The 13,500-nt window shown below is 50.9% G+C and overlaps 1 long non-coding RNA gene across 2 annotated transcripts; it reads right to left on the reverse strand.

Annotated features, from left to right (window-relative positions):
- Positions 1-3,075: 3,075 nt before the first annotated feature.
- Positions 3,076-11,055, reverse strand: LOC108445778. Of its 2 annotated transcripts, none has more exons than XR_001860756.1 (2): positions 7,751-11,055; positions 3,076-7,168 (listed from the first exon to the last, which is right to left on the reverse strand). It is a non-coding gene; the product is annotated as an uncharacterized LOC108445778 (long non-coding RNA). The 2 variants fall into 2 exon arrangements; XR_001860755.1 differs by having other exon boundaries at positions 7,731-11,055.
- Positions 11,056-13,500: the final 2,445 nt, after the last annotated feature.

The following is a 13,500-nucleotide window of genomic DNA, read 5'->3' on the forward strand; positions in this document are numbered from 1 at the left end:
GCAGGAATGACAGAGGGGTGTAAAAGGCAAACCATTCCCGTGGATTTGGGGCTTGTTGGAACAGGTTCTCCTGGGTTACTGTGGCTGTGAAATATCACAGGTTTGCTGCAAGACTCGTCACTACTGTCACATCCCTGGCTCTCCCAGGTAAATGGATGCAGCTTTCGGAAATTAAAATGCCTGTAAATAATAATCAGCTCTTGCAGGTGGCCACAGCAGCTTGGCCCTTGCTTTGGGACCTTTTCCTTTTCCTTTTCCTTCTTTCTTTGTCTCTCCCTCTCCCTCTCCCTCTCCCTCTCCCTCTCCCTCTTCTTCCCTTCCCTTCCCTTCCCTTCCCTTCCCTTCCCTTCCCTGCTTTTTCTTTCTTTCTTTCCCTTCTCTTTCTTCCTTTTCCTTCCCTCCCTCCCTCCCTCCCTTCCATCTCTTTTATCACCATGGGCAGCTCAGGACTCTCCTTGCTGGCACTGGCTGGGGGGCCAGCCACAGCTTCCTCCACCCACAGACCTTGGTTTTCTTTGGCCTCATTTTGAGAAATTCATTTCATGATCCAAATGCAAATCCTCTCAAAGGCTCTCAGGATGCTGAGGAGGAATTCAGAAAGAATAACAGAAAGAAGTGAAGGAGGGGGGGTTGTTTAATTCTTTTTGTTCTAATTCGAGAAATAACCGGCTTTGAATCTGCTGTTTGTTTCCTTCTCAGGAGAGGACAGAAGCCTCCTGCCAGCATCATGTCAAGGGCTCTACCACATTGCACACGAGGATTTGTGATTGCCTCTCACAAAGGACTGAGGAGCCAGAAATGGGCTCTGGTGAGGAAATGATTGCACAACATCTCCTCCCTCTGATTCCTTGTGTTTGCAGAACATCCATCCCTTGTCCTGGGGCTTTCCTGGAAGCTGAGGGAGAGCAGTTACAGGGTAAACAGATGGGATTTAACAGATTTTGGTTAACTTTGGATATGGAAACCCAAGAAGGGAAAACTGGGAGTGAAGGAACTCCTTTTGGGGGGGAAGAAATCCCTTTATTTTATTAAACACTGGGCATGGCCACAAAGTGGCACAGCGTGTGATGGCCAAGTGTCCAAGGCCAGGCTGGATGAGGCTCTGAGCAGCCTGGGACAGTGGGAGGTGTCCCCACCCGTGGCAAGGGGTGGAATGAGATGAACTTTAAGGTCCTTTCCAACCCAAACCCATTCTGGGATTCTGTGTTTTACCAGCAATAGCAATGCACTTCAAAATCATCCCTTCAAGTGAAACACAGACAATCATTTTCTTGAACTGCTACGTTTCCAGCAGAAGGGCTGCAGGTCAGTGTTTCCTTCCAAACAAACACTTTGCTCTGTCATCATAAGGTTGGAAAAGGCCTCTAAGATCAAGCCCAGCCATTACTGGCTGATCTCCTCCTTTCATAGCCTCTCTTCTGACTTTTCTAGAAAGGGAAAATTGCCATTTTTGAGGGGAAAAAAAGATTTGATTTGTCATTTGCAGCTGTCCCACCTCAAACACAGCTGCCTTTAGAGGGCTCCCCAAGAACAGCTGAGCTGAACGCATCCGGTGGGGAAAATGCCTCTGATCCCACCTGGGAATAGATGGAGACTGCAGGCGGGATGCTCAGGGCCACAGGACACCTTGTCCTTGTTCTGCCGCGGATCCCTCCTGCTTTTTGTGCTGCTGCTGGATCTGCTGCTGCAGGAGAAGCCTCTGCGAGCTGCTGCTGCTGACACAAGGCAGGGATGCAGTTTCCATGAGGAAAATCCAGGCAGCTGGGATGTGGGGGCAGCGAATGAGGGCACCGGGGAGGGAACAGGAGCCAGCAGAGCTCTGCCCATGCGGAAAGGCCGTGGGGACACAGAGGGTGCCCCGACAGCTGCGTGCTCCCAGGGCAGGGCTCGTTTTTGCCTTCTCTCCAAGCCAAACAGAGTTTGTGCCTTTCTTGTTTGTTTGTTTATTTTCCACGCGAAAGGAATCCCGCACAATGGCTTTCCCAGAAAGAAGATGCGAGACTTTTTCTTGGCTTTCCTGGAAGCGGTGAATCACCCCGCTCCTTTTTGGGGGGTCCCGGCGGCGAGGGGCGCGACCCGGTGCGACATCCGCGCTCGGGCTGTGCCACCTCCTGGTGGCAGCGGGCGGTGCATCCCTGCATCCCTGCGTCCCTGCGTCCCTGCGTCCCTGCATCCCTGCGTCCCTGCGTCCCTGCGTCCCTGCATCCCTGCATCCCTGCGTCCCTGCATCCCTGCATCCCTGCATCCCTGCATCCCTGCGTCCCTGCATCCCGGCATCCCTGCGTCCCTGAGTCCCTGCATCCCTGCCCAAAATCAGCCATCCGCAGGTCTGCCTCGCCAGGATTTTCTGGTTTTGCTACCCAGCTGAGCCAGCCCGACTTTTGTTCTCCAGCCGTTCTGCAGCTCGGCACCGCTGTTGGGTGGCTTTGGATCTGATGGAAGGAGGTCCAAAAGCTGCACCACAGGGATGTGGCTGGTAACCACAGGTGTGCAGCCGCCACCACCAGCAGGGGTGGTCACTTCTTCAACCTGTCCGTGGTGAAGCTCTGACCTCATTGGTGGCGTCAGAGCTGGCCCGGGTTTGGGGGCAGATGGGTCCTGGGATTGCCTTTGTCTAGAGGGACATCTCAATATCAAATGTATCGACTTGACACTGAAGGAAGAGAGAGGAAAATAAGCAGGTGCTATTCCAGGTTATCCCTGTCTCACCTCCTCAGTTCCTTGAAATACTGCTACACCCCCAGCCAGGGGGTTTGGAATGAGATGATTTTTATCCAAACCCAAACCCTTCTATGATTCTGTATGGTGGGAAGGTATCCCAGCCCTTCCTGCTGCGTTTGGGATTACGGCTATCTGCAGCCCCTAATCCCCGCTCAGCTGAGGAGAGAGTTTCTGCTCACTCGTGCCCCCATGCTGCTAAATCACTCGTTCTTTGCAGTCACAACTCTCCACCCCGTCCCACACTGACTTCCATAAATCTGTGCCTCCTTTCCTCTTGGAGGGGCTGAGGGTGCTCCCAGTTCAGGGCAAGAAGGAGCAGTTAATTGGTACGGAAAGAATAACAAAGTGCGGGCACAGAGCCGAAACCAGGATTTATTTAGGAAGATTTTCTGGTTATTATCTACTTAGGAACAGAGGATTTGCCAGAACAGATCAGAGCATTTTCATCAAATCTGCCATCCTGCATGGAATGGAGATAGTGAGAGGATGTTCCTGGGGGAAAACTCTCTCTGGATTCTGTCAGAAGTGCAGGTGCAGGGCCTGGTGCTGTCAGAAAGGGGAGCAGAGGCAACGCTGGGGTAAAACCAGAAGCAGCAGCCATGTCCAGTCCCTGTCACACTGGAAGCAGCAAAAGCACTTTCAGCCTGCCCCGAGCCTCAGCCTGAGCCAACCCAGCAGAAGTGGAGGGGTTGCTCCCCTGCTGCAGGATGGTGAGAGCTGGCCCTGGGCTCCAACACATTAAAATAAACACAAATCCCTCCCCAACTCAGCCCCAGCTCTGGCCACATCCCCCTGGCTCAGCCACAAGGCCCCATTGCTCCTCTGTGTCATGTCTGGGGACACAGAGTACAAATACCCCCAGGCTCCACCAAGAAACACATTTTGGATATTCACACTGGAATTCCAGTGACAGCAGCATCATCCTGAGCCATGGAGGGCTTGGGAAATGTTTGGTTTATGAGGCAGGGTCGGAGCTGCTGCAAAAACAATCCCTGTTCTTAAAAAGAAAACTTTCTCTTTGTAAACAAAGGGTAAAACAAATGAAAGGAAAGAGGCCTGGGAAATGCCCTTTCCCATGCAGGATGCAGCTCTGGAAGGGCAGTGGAGATGAAATGCTCCGTGGCTGAGGGTGAGAGCGTGGGCTGGGCTGGGAGCACCGGGGCCGTGGTGGCCTCAGCTCCTTGGTGCTGCTCTCGTTTATAAATAGAAAGCACTGAGTTTTTATTAGAGTTCAGCGAGAGGGGCTGGAAGAATGACAGGAAACCTCTCCAAAAGAGCTGTTCCCAGGTCAGGCACAGCTCCCGGGGTCATGTCTGGAGCAGAACATCCCGAGAAGCGCCTCAGCTCATGGAGACAGCTCTGGGAATGAGGGGCTTCACTCTGCACCAGCTCCATGGGGTTGGTGCAGGGGCACCCCAAGGATGCTCTGTTCTCACCCCACTCTGTGTTTCCTGTTCAGGGCATCACCAGAGCATTGCCTTGGGTGTTTTATCCCCAGCACCTTCCCCAGGACTCGCAGGATGCAGCCAGCTCCTGCACTGCCACCCCGTCCTGATGCTCATGAGGAAGCTGCTTCCCACACCAGTGCAGGGAGACCTTTCCATCACATCTTGGAGCTGCCCCAAGGCCTCTGGATGGGCGCAGAAAGAGGAGGATGCACCCCTGGAAAGCCCCGAAGGTGGCTCAGTGTTCCTGGCTCCAGCAGAAGGAACACACTGGGTGTGCCAGGGTGGCTTTTGTGTGTGTGTGTCCCGTGCGTCTCGCCTGGTCCCTGCCACCCTCCAAACCTCTCCCAGGGAGCAGCACTCAGGCTGTGCCTGGTGGCCCTCAGCCATTTCTCCTAAAGTCATGGATTTTGGGCTGTTTCTCCTAAAATCCTGGAGGATGAGCTCCTCCAATGGCATTAACTCCTGCAAGATGCACCTGGGCACACCAAGGGTTACCTTACCCTGTCTAAGCTCCTCTGTGCTCCCTGATTTTACAGCTCCTGCTTTTAAATCTTACTTTTCTTGCTTGCCTCTCTGCTGGAAGCCACTTTTTTTTATCATCTATGCATTACACCTTCTAAAATACACCCCTTAATCCACGAAACTGCACCCAGCAATGCCCAGGGATCCATGACTGAAAGCATTTCCCCAGGGAATGTCCTTTACAGATCCAGCAGGGTCAGAGGGAGAGGAAAAACAGCACACACACATGATCAATATTTTTTAAAATAGGATTTGAAAGCAAAGCATAAGAAGCCTCTATCTGGTTTTAATTTCTAATGGAAAAAAAAATATAGGGCTACTAATATATGGTGATGTTACTCCACTGGAAGAACAAAGTGTAGATAAAACCTGCAGGCTTAATGAGGCTCAGGAAAAATCAAATTGAAAGCAAACCTTTGAAAATCTCTAGGTAATCTGTGTTCCATTTATCATGCTTTGGCAATCAGAATGTAAAACCAGGCTTAACATAATGAGGAAAATCAAACAGGCTTTTTTTTTTTCCCCTGCTGTTCTAAAACCCCAGAATATCATCATCACAAAAAAGGGGGGGAAAAAGGAGGAACTTCTGCCCTCCTGCTGGAGCACAGGGAATTTAATTGTAAAGGTTTCTTCCTGTGTGTCTGAGAAGATGATGCAAGACTGGGATTTTTTAATGACAGTATTTAAGCTCTCCTTGGTGACACCGAGCTGAAGCAGCGCTGCTGTCCTGAGCTGGCAGATGGGAAGGCAACAACGGTTTGTAACAAGCTGAAAATAGGAAAAAGCCAAAAAAAAAGACTTCTCTTGACATCTCCAGTTGGCCAGGTCAGCAGCACAGCACCGGCCCTGGCCAGGCTGGGGAGATGGACACTGGTGAGGAGGACACAGCTGAGGAAAAGCTGTGGGTTTGGTGATTCCAGACCCCTGAATCTTCCAATCACTGGAGGAGATCGTGCCATGCACCCCCAGAGCTGCCCTGTGCCAGCCTGGCACTGCTCCCCCTGCCCAGGCAGTTTTGGGGCACACAGGGGTGGAGCCCAAGGCACCAGAGCCAGGACTCATCCTGAGTGCTGCCCCCAGCACTGGGCATCTCTGGGTGCCCCAGCTGTGAGCACAGAGGGGAAGCTGATATTTGGGAATCAGGCCTCCAAAAGGCGCAGCTGGAACCACTGCACTCTGGGATGGATGCTCCCCGTCCTGACACCGCTGCTCCTACAGAGCTGCAGGTGGCCGACACCCAGATCCAGACAAGATGCCTTTTACCCCAGGTACCCTTTTCCCTCACAGATTTCACTGCTGGACCTTCAGGATCTGAACAACTGTGGATGCTGAACAGACCCACAGTAACATCCTCTCCACCTGCATCCATGTTCCCACTGCTTTGTCCCATCTTTTAATCCCCACAGGATGCAGAAGGTCCTGCAGGCACCATGAAACCCTTGGGTTGGGGGCTGCTGAAGCTTCTTGCACAGCTCCTCCTTCCACTCTGAGGGTGGGATGCTGAAGCAGGACATGATGCCATCCGTGGCTTTTCCATAGTCACAATGCCACAGGTTGGGCAGGTCCCTGTAAAACTGGACAGAAATCACTGGGTGACCTCACCAGCTGCTGCTCCAGCCTTTTCCTCCCCAGTTCCCTGCTGCTTTCCTGGGAGAATGCTCATTGTTTATGGTTCATCACACTCAGCTCCTGCCCAATTCACCCCCGAGCCCAGGCAGGTTAAACCCACAGCACTGTGATCTCTGCAAGCACCACCTGATTGAAACACATAAAAAAATAAAAGAGGGATATAAAACTGCCAGTTGCCCACAGAATCAAATTGAATTAGGCCAGCTCAGCCTCCCCCATCTTTCCTTGGTAATAAAACCACTCACTCTCCAAATATGGAATTCCAGGTCTGTAGGAAAGCAAATCCCTGAGCTCATGTGGGGCAGTGGGAGAGCTCAGCCCAGTGAGGGATGTCCTGGGCTCTCTCTTATCAGTAACTGCTGTTTATATGACCTGAAAATAAAACAACATCTCTCCACAGAGGGAGAGGCAACAGGTGTGGATCACAACCTTTCCTGGAGCTGTGGTGGCCTCACACAACAGCCAAAAATCTTCTCCTTCCCATCCAGAGGGAGGTTTCTGCTCTGCCCGTGCACATCATCCTCGCCTTCCTCCTTCCCTTGCACCTTGCAGGGCTGGGGAGGGTCCAGAGCAGCTGCCAGGGGTTAATGAGCAAAACATCCTGAGTGAACCAGGCTGGTTAATGAGCATCTCTCCTGCCCTTGAAGAGCTGTGATGAGAATATTCCCTGCTCCAGTGATGCTGGGGATGTGACAGCCCAGCAAGGAGGGAGCTGGGAGTTGGGGGGAGACAATCGTTCCAGCCAAGTTCATCTGCATTAATCTTGCACTCATTAAAATCAGTTGTTCTGTTTCTAATTCAACCAGTGCTGCCAAGATCCAGAATTAAGAATTGATGAGTTAGTGTCCCTGGAAAAAAAAAAGAAAAAAAAAAGTAAGTTCATCATCCAGAGCATCACGGATTTTTAAAATAATCATAAAAATTGTCTGGCTGCTCCTTCGGGCTTGACACCTCCACGAGGGCTGGGAAAATGTACAAAAACTGAGAATATTACCCAATCATGGGAGCCCAGAGGCTGAGCTGCTTGGGAGCAGCCCCCAAAGTGGCCTCACTTATGGGGAAAACCCAAATCCTGAGCCACAGGGGAGGGATGAGCTCGTTTGGCTGCTCTCATCCTGCCTCAGAGCAAGCAGCCAGGTGCTCCGTGGGTGCAGAGCAGCACCCAGCGGGAACGTGTGAGTTAACAGCAGAAGTAAATAATGACTTTCTAACTCTGCGTGAGTGACAAACTCGACATGATTTTTAATATACGCCTAATTAAGGTCACTGATGACAATAGCTGGAGACAAAGATGATAAACACCATTTATTTGAAGCAGATGAGAATTTGAAAAAGGCTCTCCGAGAACCCAAACTAAACAATATTTCAGAGAAAGCCAGAGCCCTCCCAGCCCATAAAAACACCCACAACCTCCAATGGCTTTTGCTGACCCAGGCTGGAGCGATCCCGCTGAGCTGTCTGGGTCTCTCTCCACAAAAGCTGCTGCTTTCCCTCATTAAAAGGCACCATGTTTACAAAGTAAAGCTCAAGCAGGAAAACACGGATCCAGGCCAATCCCAAACGAACCCTGGGAGAAGTTTGGGATTAACTCCTTTAGAGCTGAGTAGACGTCGCTTCCTGAAGGAGAACAAATAAAGATGGGCTGTCAGTGATGTGGGTATTTATAGCATGCATTCATTGCCTTCAGGATCTGGATAAACACCCATTAGCTTTCAAGGTGATAAATCAAGTATTAATTAACCTGCTGGGGGGAAAAAAATAATAGGGATATTAATGTTTTAAAGGGAAGCTTCCAGCTGAGGGAAACAAAGGAAGAGAGCAAAGTTGAACTTCTCAAATAGAACCTTTTTGTGCTGGAAAGGGGCAATGGGCAGAGGATAGACCAGCTGGGCACTCTGGCCGGGAATGGCAGGCTCTGCTTTGGTAACAGGGAAAAAACAAAATAAAAAAATGCTTTCTTGGCATGTCTGCCAAGCTTCAGGGTGGAGAAGGGCTTGGAGTGAAAATTTAATGGTCACTGGTGCCCGAGCCAACCCCTGCCAGCACAGAGCCACGTCCCCAGGAGCAGTCCCCCCGGCACAGTGGGAAATGGCATTCATCACCTCCAGACAAGAGTGCAACAACTGCTTTTTGCTCTAATTTCCCTCCACAGGCCCCTTCTGTAGTGCAAGCAATGAAAATCCAGAGCCAACAGTAGGAAAGCAGCAGCAGAAGGGGCAGGACATGTTGTGGCTGTTACAGAGAGACGGAGCAGACCTTGGCCCTCAGATCCCCTTTCCCTCTGTCCCACTCAGGGACCAGCTGAGGGAACTCTCCCTTCTTTGGAGCTCCTGCAAAGCAGCCACATCCCAAGGAGACCAGCAGGGCTCAGCTCAGCACACGCATGAGCACCACAGAGAAAAGAGAAATATTTCTGCAGGATTAGTCTGTTTTCTAAGCAAAAATGCCAAAATGAGATGCGACACCAAAAACTGGACAGCAAAAAGAAACCAATTTCCTGGTGGCAGCAGTACAAGGCCTGCAGGCCCACCACAGCATCCAGCTCCCTGCCATGGTTTGGCTGCATCCCTTCTCTCTGCAGCTTCCAAGGGACGTAAATCAGAAGTTTGGAGTTATTTTGCAAAATGAGACACAGCTCTCCTGCAGTCGAGGAGGGATGGTGCTTAACAAAGCACAAAAATCCTCTATGAGACGTGGTCTTCAGGATAAACTTCCTTTGCCTGTGCTCCACCCCTACAAACCCAAATCTTTAACAACTTCAAGCTCTTTTTAAATTTTTTTAATATCTAAGGAGAAAAAAAGCATATGCAGTCCTCCTTTTCCTGCCCATTTTTAGCTTTTTTCTTTCCCTCTGCATATTCCCCAGCTCTCTACCCACACATAGCCACACGGCAGACAAACCATCCTAAAAAAATTGAGAGAGGTCTGAAAAAACAACAGTTATCCAGGGCGTCATCAGCTTCCAGAAATGCAAACTGGCTTAGGAAACCACAACCTCTTTCTGTTGTTGTTATTTTTTATACGGGATTTTTCACAATCTTGGTTTAAAGATTGGCAAGGGAGGGACTTGCTCCTTCCTCACCCTCCTCAGTCCTCTACTCCCCTGTTATATTCAGACATTTCTCGCCAGCCTTGTTCATCTCACATTTCAGGGCACAGCAAATGTTTGTGCACGGGGCGGGGGCAGGGATGATGAGTCAATTAGACACCTCATAAAAATCTGATTTAGAAAATTCCCTCCCCAGCTGCGAGCGCGGCCGCCACAAACCAGCTCGGCCCAGTGCCCCCCTCGCAGACAGAGAGTGGTTTCCTGCAGTGAAACCTCTCCCGCCCTGCTTAAATGTCATGTATGATGAGGAATCTGCCACTGGAAGTGAGAGACACCCTCACAGCTCAATAAATCACATTGCAGGAGGGTTTCTGTGCTATCCCCACTGCTCCTTTAGCTCCACAGCCTCCCTGCTCCGTGTGCTCCTGCTCATCACCGAGCCCTGCAGCCCTCCCGTGTTCCAGCTGAGAACTCAGCCCTGCACTGAGCTCAGCCCTCTGAACCCTCTGCTCTTGCTGTTGTTCCCATCACTCCAGCCACAACTTTCTGAGCCACAAAGGAAATCCCAAGGGATGAACCATTTGTCATCCTGATTCCATTTTATACCCACAGCACCTTCCAGTGCCTTCCCCAGGCACGCAGGAAATTGGAGGGTGGACTGAGGGGTGGCACCTCTTCATCCTCCCTGCAGATGGTCAGAGCCACCTGCTGCCTTCCACACCGCTCATCTTGGACAAGACCCAAACCACCCCCCCGGGGAGTCGTGTTGGACTTGCACAGCCTCCCACAGTGCAAAACCTTCTCCCCACAGCGCAAAACCTTCTTTCCTCATGCAAAACCTGCTCCCCACAGTGCCAAACCTTCTCCCACAGCACAAAACTTCCTCTCAAGTGCAAAACCTTCTCCCCACAGAGCAAAACTTCTCCCTCAGTGCAAAACCTTCTCTCCTCATGCAAATCCTTCTCCCCATAGAGTAAAACCTTCTCTCCTAGAGCAAAACCTTCTCTCCTCATGCAAATCCTTCTCCCCACAGAGTAAAACCTTCTCTCCTAGAGCAAAACCTTCTCTCCTCATGCAAATCCTTCTCCCCATGGAGCAAAACCTTCTCTCCTAGAGCAAAACCTTCTCTCCTCATGCAAATCCTTCTCCCCATGGAGCAAAACCTTCTCTCCTAGAGCAAAACCTTATCCCACAGTGCAAAACCTTCTCTCCTCATGCAAAACCTTCTCCCATAGTGCAAAACCCTCTCCCCACAGAGCAAAACCTTCTCCCCAGTGCAAAACCTTCTTTCCTCATGCAAAACCTTCTCCCACAACACAAAACCTTCTCTTCATAGTGCAAAAACTTCTCTCCCAGTGCAGCCAACCTGGCAACATCATCTAAATGTGTCCATTCCCCCTGCATGAAGTGTAATCTGAGAAATTACAGTGTTTTAGGATAGGTTTTGATTTTATGGGACTGGTCAGGTTCAGAAAGGAAAATGAAACAAACAACGCTGAGCTCCAGCCTGTTGGAGCAGCATCATTTCAGGCAGAACACAGCACTGCAATATTCATACCAGGAGACACTAATTCCATACTAAAAAGAGTTGAGTTTTTTTAATGCCCCAGCAAACCCGGCCATTTCATAACCAGTGACCCTGCAGGGTGCAGCCAAGCTGGGTGGGTGTTACAAAGCAGCACCAAGACAGTATAAACTCCCCGTGAAGCCATGAGGCACAGCAGCCAGCAGCTACTGGGGCCAGTGGCCAGCTGGGCTGGGATGAGGGCTGGTCTGGCTGTGCTGGTCGTAGTCTGGAGTGACCAAAATCACAGAGCACTGCAAGGCCACAGGATCGTGGCACACTCGTTTCCATCAACAGCTTCACACCCCTCCCACAAGGAGCTGGTGGTTTCCTTTGTGGGCCAGAGGATTCTGTTGCACCAGTGGGGCCCTGTTTCATTTTGCCCTGGGTGAATATGCCCCGTTTTGTGGCTGGGTAAAGTAACTAAACTCATTATTCAATCAAATTTGCCCAGACTTTTACTTTTCCTTTCTCCGGTGAGCCCTGGGGACACTGGGAGGAGTCCAGGCAGGAGAAGGCCAGTGGGCTCCAGACCCCAGACAGGGTGATGTCCGTGGTGTCAGTGCCAAAGCCCACAAAGCAGAACAGGGAGAGCATCAGCCAGGTGAGGATTTATCAGCCATCCAAGGCTAATGCAGTATTTTGCACTGGACAAGTCTCTCCTTCTGTCCCCAGACCAGTCCAGCCCAGCCCATGTGAGTGCTGGTCCTGACATAAACCCCATGTTTCTGACTGCTTGCTGGAGATAGCACATCCCAGAACAACCAAATGCAGGGCAAGGAAGGATACTGCCCTTGGATCTCTCCTTTTTAACCAAGAAAACAAGGTAATGCTGATGTAATGAGAGAGTGACCATTATTTGCCATTGAGCTTCATAAAAATGTGAGGAAAGATGCCTGAATTGTAATTAAGTCCTGGGAGCAAAACAATGTGTACCTGGCTAGACTGCAGAGAGATGAACTCATTACTTCATCCACGTCTCAGGCTTCTGCCTGTTTTCCTCTGCAACAGAACCATCAGCTTGGGCTGCAGACAAGGGCTTTAAAAAGCAAATAATCCTTCCAAAAGAGCCAGGCCAGCACAATTCCTACATGGCTGAGCTGGGAATCTCCAAGCAGCCTCGTTTCTAGGGAGACTGATGGGCAAACACTCTGAAATCCAAAAGGGCAGAGCTCCCCAAACCAGGGTGTCAGGAGGGAGCTCACTCCAGATTTTTCCAGCAGCCAGACAGCTCCTGCAGCTGCCAGGCTTTTCCATGGATTGTCCAGGCCGGATTTTCTGCTGAGGAGCATCGAGGGCCTGAGCTGCCCTTTTCATCTCGGGAATGCACAGCTGTGAGAGGGAGGCCGAGCTTCCTCCTGCACGACGTGGCTCCAGAAGTGGGGATTTGTGCCCAAGCCATGGAGGCCATGCTGGGATCACGTTTTGGGATCACATTCTGGGATCACATTCCAACTCAGGCTGCACAGGATGAGAGGGATGGGCAGGTGGGCGGTGCAGGCACCCAGTTGCCTTTGGGAAAAAAAACCCAGCAAAACCCATCTGGTGTTTGAACAGTGAAGTAAAAACAACCTAAAGCCATGATCTAGAAAGTTTTTAGGGCATAAAAGAAGAAAGAGCAGGCACCATCAACCTCGTCCCCCCCAAGAGCCAGCTGAGCAACCTCCTACAGTGGCAAACATCCTCAAACCCTCAGACAGAACGTCACTGTTCCTCTCACACTCAGATTTGGTGACTCTGGGCTTGATAAAGACTCAAAAATCTGTGTGCTGCTATTGCTTCATGCATGATGAGGCTGGAGCAGGCAGGTCTCATGTTTTGAGGTGCCAGTTGATAATCCCAGGTGTTGGGAGAGAATTCCATGTGCCTCTTGCTGGCATCCCACAGCCAGATCCACCAAGATCCCTCCCCAGCCAAATGCCTTTAATCCCCAGTGAAACACATCTGTGTCCTTAAAGTTAAGCATTTTCTAAGTGTTTTGTCAGAATGTTGTGGAGTGAGGCACAAAAGTGGCCTGGGATGGCACAGCCTGGGGCAAAACACATTCCACAACGGGCTGAGGAATCTGGGCAGGGTCAGTGACATGGTCCTTGCAGGGAAAACATCATGGAAGCTGCAACAGCCAGGAGCAGAGCTCTGAGAGCCACAGAGGCTCAGCCTCGCCCAGCACTGCCAAGGCTCCCTGCCTTCCCCATCCTGCTGGGAAGAGCTTGGCTCCAGCCCCGGCGGGCTGACCACAAGCCCTGTCTGCAGGAATATCTTTGTTAAAATGCTCATTCACACTGCAGCCACGGCGCTGGCTGGGAGAACACAGATCAGGCTTTTTGTCAAACAAATCCCATTCCAAGTGTCTGGGAGGACAGGGAAAGCTGCCGTGGGGCTGCTTTGAAGGGTTTACAGTTCACTGCAGCATTTTACAGCTGCAGTTGTTTCCATAACCAAGTCCAAGAGAGGCTGTGAACAGGAAGGAATTAGGCACTCATGCAAAGACCATTAAAGTCAAGGGGAATCTTTCCATTGACTTGAGAGGGTTTGGCTCCCAGCCCTGGATATCAGGGTCTGTTGTG

Source organism: Corvus brachyrhynchos, unplaced genomic scaffold, assembly GCF_000691975.1.
Source record: "Corvus brachyrhynchos isolate BGI_N302 unplaced genomic scaffold, ASM69197v1 scaffold340, whole genome shotgun sequence".
NCBI lineage: Eukaryota > Metazoa > Chordata > Aves > Passeriformes > Corvidae > Corvus > Corvus brachyrhynchos.